The following is a 6,357-nucleotide window of genomic DNA, read 5'->3' as shown; positions in this document are numbered from 1 at the left end:
TTGCAAGCCATTGGCACAGTAATTGTCCATTTGATATCTCACAGCTACTTTGCTCCCCCACTTTCTCCATCTGACTATAAAAATGGCTTCCTCCATGGTATGAGTATCACAGGGAAACGATAAAGAATACCAAATATAAACAATTACCTGGGAAAAGAAATAAAGGCCTTGTGTGTTGGGGGCACTGAAGGAGAATTGTCAATATGTCAGCTACAAAATATATCCATCCCATGTTATTAATTTATATTTGCACACAACTTAGAAACTAATTAGAAGCATATGTTAACAATAACACAGAAAAACTTTAATGTACATTTTGCTGATTTTAACAATAGTATTGGCTTATTAGATTCTGTTTGGAACAACTTAGCAAATGAAACTGAAAATTTTGGGAGTTTTATATTCCATTTATGCTTTTTATTTACCTTTGTTCTGCTTGTGCATTGCAAGTATTAGATCAAACTCTTTAAAGTCTGTAGGTGATATAGAAGTTATCTCTATTCCACGTTTCTTGGCTGCATTCTTCATCTTGGGATCTGCAGGATCGCCCTTCAAATAATTTCAACATATTAATACGTGATACCTATTTATTGCAGTATAATACAAAAAAATTTAAAATACCAATTCAATTAGCCTTGACCCATGATAAGCTGGAACGTACTTCATTGTAGTCAATAGTTGCAACAGAGTCAATTTTGAATGCTGATGTCAATCCCCTTTTCTGCACAGCATCACAAAATACAGCCTCTGCAGTGAGACTCTGACAAATGTTGCCTTCCAAGAACAAGAATAAAAAGAGATTATTTTCCTGGAGAGATTAGCAAATATTTTTTCAACTACTTAAGATATCTAAACTTGCAATGCTTTTATCATCCCCAATTGCAACAATAGGAGCCGATAACAAATCATTATCCTTGACAAATCAGATAATAATTTTTCCACAGCTAATAATCATTATCCTTCTTGACATTGATATGCATCACGGCCCTGAAAAAGCAATCATGAGCATTGAGATATCAACGGTAACTGGTTACTATAATTTCTGCTTTGTAAAGGAATGAAGTAATGCATCTAGAATTTCTGCTTTTAAAGGACTGAAGTAATGCATAAATCTACATGAAATATTTAGTTACCATGAATTGGTAATTATTCTACAAAGTTTTTATGAAGAAGTTTATAGTGGATACTATCTCATGTGATTGTTCTTTTTGTTCCATTTTCTACTGGCAAGTTGAACTCATGATTAAATATTAAAAAATGTGTATCATTATAAACTCAACAACTTATGTAAACATGAAGCAGGCTCACGTATTTAAATAAAACTGAAATGCATCACTCAACACTAAAAACAGAAAGATGGAAACCAAATCCTTGGCCCTGGATTCCACTAAAATGTTTCAGCTAGATTTAATGACTAAAGACACAAACATTGAGTGCAGAGAGCATAATGAGCCACACTCCTTGGTGACCATCTTTGTTTTGACATGAAATTGACAACCAGAAACACACAAAGATAATCTAGAAAATACATACTATGGAGAGACCTTATGGAAGCAGTAAATTGACCATTGAACTTAGAAAGTTCAGGCAATTGGAAGTAGCAAACAAAGTGATCATGTCAAGAGTCGGACCCTTGTTTCAATGGCCCTCCGCACACGACAGCCTTTGATTTGATTTCTTCCTTAGAAGCAGAAGGCTTATTTGATAAAGGATAAGCCCTAGTCCATTAAGATTGATCATCAAAGCATCTACTTTCAGGGGTTGTATGATGGGGAAAATAGTTGAGACAAAGCCAAGGCCTTTCTGAGGTGAGATTTCCCTTCCCCTCTCTTCCACATCCAAGGCTGGGCCTTGATGTAATGCTCCAAGTTACCAGAAATAACTAGAAAAATACTAAATACATCAAATATAGAAAGGCAGTGTGGCTCAAAAGTATAATAATGATGAGACACATCTACATCTCTTTAGAAATAGGAAAATATCTCTTAATAACCAAAATATTGAAAAATCATACACAATTGTGTGAGAATGGCTATAATAATCTCTTGTATATAGTAATTAGGCCCTCCTTATTCATGAGGACCTAGTTCCCCGTTAATGTACCATTTCTTTATCTTGTGTCATCATGGCAAAGTTGTACCCTAACTAACAACCTCAGCTGCCCCGCAGCTTCCACCCAATAAAGAGTTGGCATTTAGCCCCTAGACTCCATGCTAATTTCTCTAGCAATTTTACTTAGATCAGATCTGGTTTTATTGTAAAAAATGCCAGGATTTTGTCAACAGTTGGTCTTTAAACAACAATGAAAATATTTAATAGTATTTCTGTGCTCGGTATAAATATTTAAGGCTGTTAAAAATATATTATCATAGAGTTATTGTCGGTATGACTATTACTTACCTTGATGGGACTTTGAGAATCTGAAAACGTGTAGAGAACCGCAAACTGAAAGCTCTTGGATAAACCAAAAATATGTCATAGATGGAATGGCAATGGGCATGATAAGCAGCGTGCCTATTGTGGAAATCAAAGCTATTCTACCTATGAGTTCCAAAATAAATCTAAGCATTGTTGTTTGATAAAGCTAACACCACTAATAGTCCCTGGGCAGCTCAATCGGCGGTGGATTTCCTATAAAGTCTTATGTAAAGTTTGTGGTCCAAAATCCTTAATTAACTTTGTGGACAGTGTGTGGGAGCGTGCATAAATTCACCTAAAAGTTATAGTGGTAGTAGTCACAATTGACTCCATGTCATGCGAATTCAAACCTGTACTCGGCTTAGTTGCTGATTCCTTTATCTATATATATATATATATATATATATAATATATATATATATATATATATATATATATATATATATATATATATATATATATATAGATATATATAAGCAGCTGCTAAAACACTCTGATGATGTATCATGGATCTAACAATGATAGAACAAGGGATAGCCATGCGGGTCTCTGCGTTGCACAAGAACTTCAATAGAATTTAGACAATGAGGCACATAAGGATAGTGCACAGCCTTTAGTGTCTATGTCCTTTTGTATTTTTGACAGTTGGTTGTCGGTAACTAGCTTAACGGGTTGTAAAGTTGTTCAGTGATATCCACTAATTCTGTAAACTTCACAATAGCAAGGTAAGGATGACAAAATCCCCTTGTGGGCACCTTAGGCTAGTTTGAAACTCGTCAGAGAGATGGTTGTCCAATTATGGACAAACGATGATAAATATGTAGTCTATCATAGTAATATCATTTTGTACAAAAGTAGCCAAATGAGCTATCTTAATTTTGTTGCGGTTCCACAACGTTGGTTGTTACCCTGCATTAGACCAGTTTAGCCTAATTGGTGGATTCCATATATTTCTGTAGTAACCGTGTACTAAATCTCATCGGATGTTCAGGAAACTGTACATCCTAAGTTTTAATAATCCTTAAATTAGAGGTATATATTGCAGTCATTGTTTTTCATGTTTGAGCTGCACGGCTTTGAGCTCAAACTTAACTCTTTGATTATCAGGCACCCACCCTGCCTTGAGAGGTCACACCCATAGAATTAATAGCCTAAGGGGATACTGATTCACTAGTGAGGTTGGCGAAGTGTTAAGCTGTCCCCCAAGCTTTCTCACTGTTGGCTACCCGATCCATATGGCACCAAGGAATGAGGCCAGGTGCAGATCTCAAAGGATTTTAACAGAATAGTTATCCCTTAGATCCGGCACCTCATTCGGAGGATGCATCCCCTCACATCATGTTTCTTCTTGAAACGATCAAAAGGGTAGAAGAAAATTTCTATGTCCTAACCGGACATTCGCTGGTATTCAGACATTACTAAAATTTTCTCTCTGCAATCATTGGGTGCATTGTATGACTGTAAAAATATCCAGTGCCAGTTTATTATGATTTGTTATAATAGAAACATAGATGAGAAATTGGGTCTGGGTTTTTAATAATATAGAAGCTACAAAGAACCTAGCTCCTTTAGTTGAATTGAATAGAACTACAAAAATTTAGTTAGCTCAAGTCAGGCATGATACAAAGAATTATGCTTGGCTTCAGGCTTTGGATCTTTAGTGTACAATATACTATAAGCTTCTACAATTGGATGGCTGACAATAATGGTAGACATTATGGAATCATCATTTCGAACAATGACCGATACCGAACTCACTCGTTGAATCATTGGATGGATGGTACTCACCAAGGCAAACAAAGAGAACTCCAAAAGGCTTGAAGGTTGCAGATGAATCAGACGCCATGGACCTCAATGCTTCTCTTCGTCCTCCTCGTGCTCCTCTTCGCCCTCCTGGTCTCCTGCAAGTTCGGATTAAACCTCCAAACTTTTGGCCTGAAATGAGATGATAAGTTGTGCTAAAAATGGGTGAATGTCATACATTTGTTTTATAACTATAAATTCTGCTTCATCATTACAGAACCCACCCTTCAAATATTGGCATTTGCTTGTTGGAATATAGAGACATTCATGGAGTTGCAAGAGCAGAGCCAAAAGCCTCATGTCGCAATCTTTCCTGGGTTTGGGTTGGGCCATCACATCCCACTGCTCGAGCTTGCAAAGCGGCTGACTGTGTACCATGGCTTTTCTGTCACCTTCTTCACCACCATATGGATGGACGGCTCTCCTCACCACACCCTACCATCTTCGTCAAGGGACATGATCCGCTTCATAGAGCTCCTTGATGTTCAGATCGAAGGGGATCATGCCGAGATGAACATTTTTGTACGCATGCCCTTACTATTGGAGAAAACTAAAATATTAGTGCAAGATGCTCTCACATCCTTTTCGTTTACTATCTGCACTTTCATAATCGATTTTTTTGGTACACCCATGTTGGATTTCGCCTCAAATGAACATGGAGAAAACTCAGGTGAACAACATGCCGAATTGAGTGGTAACTGCCTAATTAACGCAAGGTGGAAGCGACTTGGCTGTAGATGATCTCTCTGTTGCAATTCGGAATGGCTATAATTGGCTACAAACTGCCATTGCATTACCTCCACGCTTTTTCTCTGCTTTTGTCAAACACTAATAATTGTAACCCTTGCACTATCAGAGTTTTATAGAGTTTAACAGTTGCAATTGCAAAAGAGGTGAAAAAGGACAACAACTCTGAAATAAGACATACAGAGAAAAAATGTCTGTTTCTGGAGATACAGGTAAAGAATTCTCGGAGGAAAAATTAACTGTTTCTAGAGATACAGGTAAAGAATTCCCGGAGGATTTGTTGAGTGAAATTTTTTCACGCTTACCTTTTTTGAGCATAAACAGGTTAAGGATTGTTTGTAAACGCTGGAATTATCTGCTCTCCAACCAAAACCAGGTATTCCGTGCCCCTGTTTTTTTAATAAAACGTGAATGCTATAATGGTGGGAGGGCTGCAGAGCTGTGGTGTGTGGAAAGAAATTCAGTTTTGTTCAAACTTCCGATGGAGTTTCAACCATTTCGTTTCAAGAACTTTAATCTTTTGCCTGAGATTCCTTCCAGCGATAATATCTTCGGTATGGCTGTTAAATCTGGGTTTTGCTGTGTTTGTGTCAGTGAAATCTTATGCTGTTACCATAATTGCACGGAGCATAATCTCTATATATGTAATCCTGCTATTGGGAATATGAAAAAACTTCCAAGGCCTTCACCTTGGATCTCTCGCCTCAGATTGCTGTCCTCTCTCATCCATCCACAGACGGTTTCCTTTTTCATTGCGGTTGGAATTCAACGATCGAAAGCATCTTACATGGAGTGCCGATGATCGCTTGGCCTCTCTTTGCTGAACAGAGAATGAATGGCTTCCTTCTAGTGAAGGAGATGAAGGTGGGCATTGAAGCGTAGAAGGGCGCAGATGCATTGGTGAAGAGAGAGGAAGTGGAAAGAGCGGCGAGGGAATTAATGGAAGAAGAGGGGGAATGGAAATGAAGAAGGGGATGGCAGAATTGATGGGGAAGGCCCATCATTGAGTGACAACTGTCATTGACGACATTCCAATAATCTGAACTGCTTACAACATTTTTCACCGATGATCTCATGGCTGGAGTTTATTCCATCGTCTAACAATCGATCTAAGGGCCCATAACGAGACACCGCGGCATGGAGGGGAGTTCTTTTCAGAGGGAACGCCTTACGGCGTAATTATATTGAGCGTTAATATATTACATGTTAATATTTTTATTGGAGAAGTTTTATTCGATTCCTTCAACATTAATTACCTTGTAGCAACATTAGTGGTTATTATTGTTCAAATGGAATTATTATCATTATCGAATGTTTGATGGCATTATCAAGGTTTCATTGACATTATTATTATCACTGCAAAATAGCCTTATTAATGCACAATAGGTA

The 6,357-nt window shown here is 37.6% G+C and overlaps 1 long non-coding RNA gene across 1 annotated transcript; it reads right to left on the bottom strand.

Annotated features, from left to right (window-relative positions):
- Window positions 1–452: 452 nt before the first annotated feature.
- LOC149147348 (uncharacterized) lies at window positions 453–757 on the bottom strand. Its single transcript, XR_016263490.1, has 2 exons — window positions 662–757; window positions 453–549 (listed from the first exon to the last, which is right to left on the bottom strand). It is a non-coding gene; the product is annotated as an uncharacterized LOC149147348 (long non-coding RNA).
- Window positions 758–6,357: the final 5,600 nt, after the last annotated feature.

This window comes from Pinus tabuliformis, chromosome 9, assembly GCF_031772625.1.
Source record: "Pinus tabuliformis cultivar Carrire ecotype Pingquan chromosome 9, CPIR1, whole genome shotgun sequence".
In the NCBI taxonomy this organism is placed as follows: Eukaryota; Viridiplantae; Streptophyta; class Pinopsida; order Pinales; family Pinaceae; genus Pinus; species Pinus tabuliformis.
This window is presented reverse-complemented; position numbering and strand designations above follow the sequence as displayed.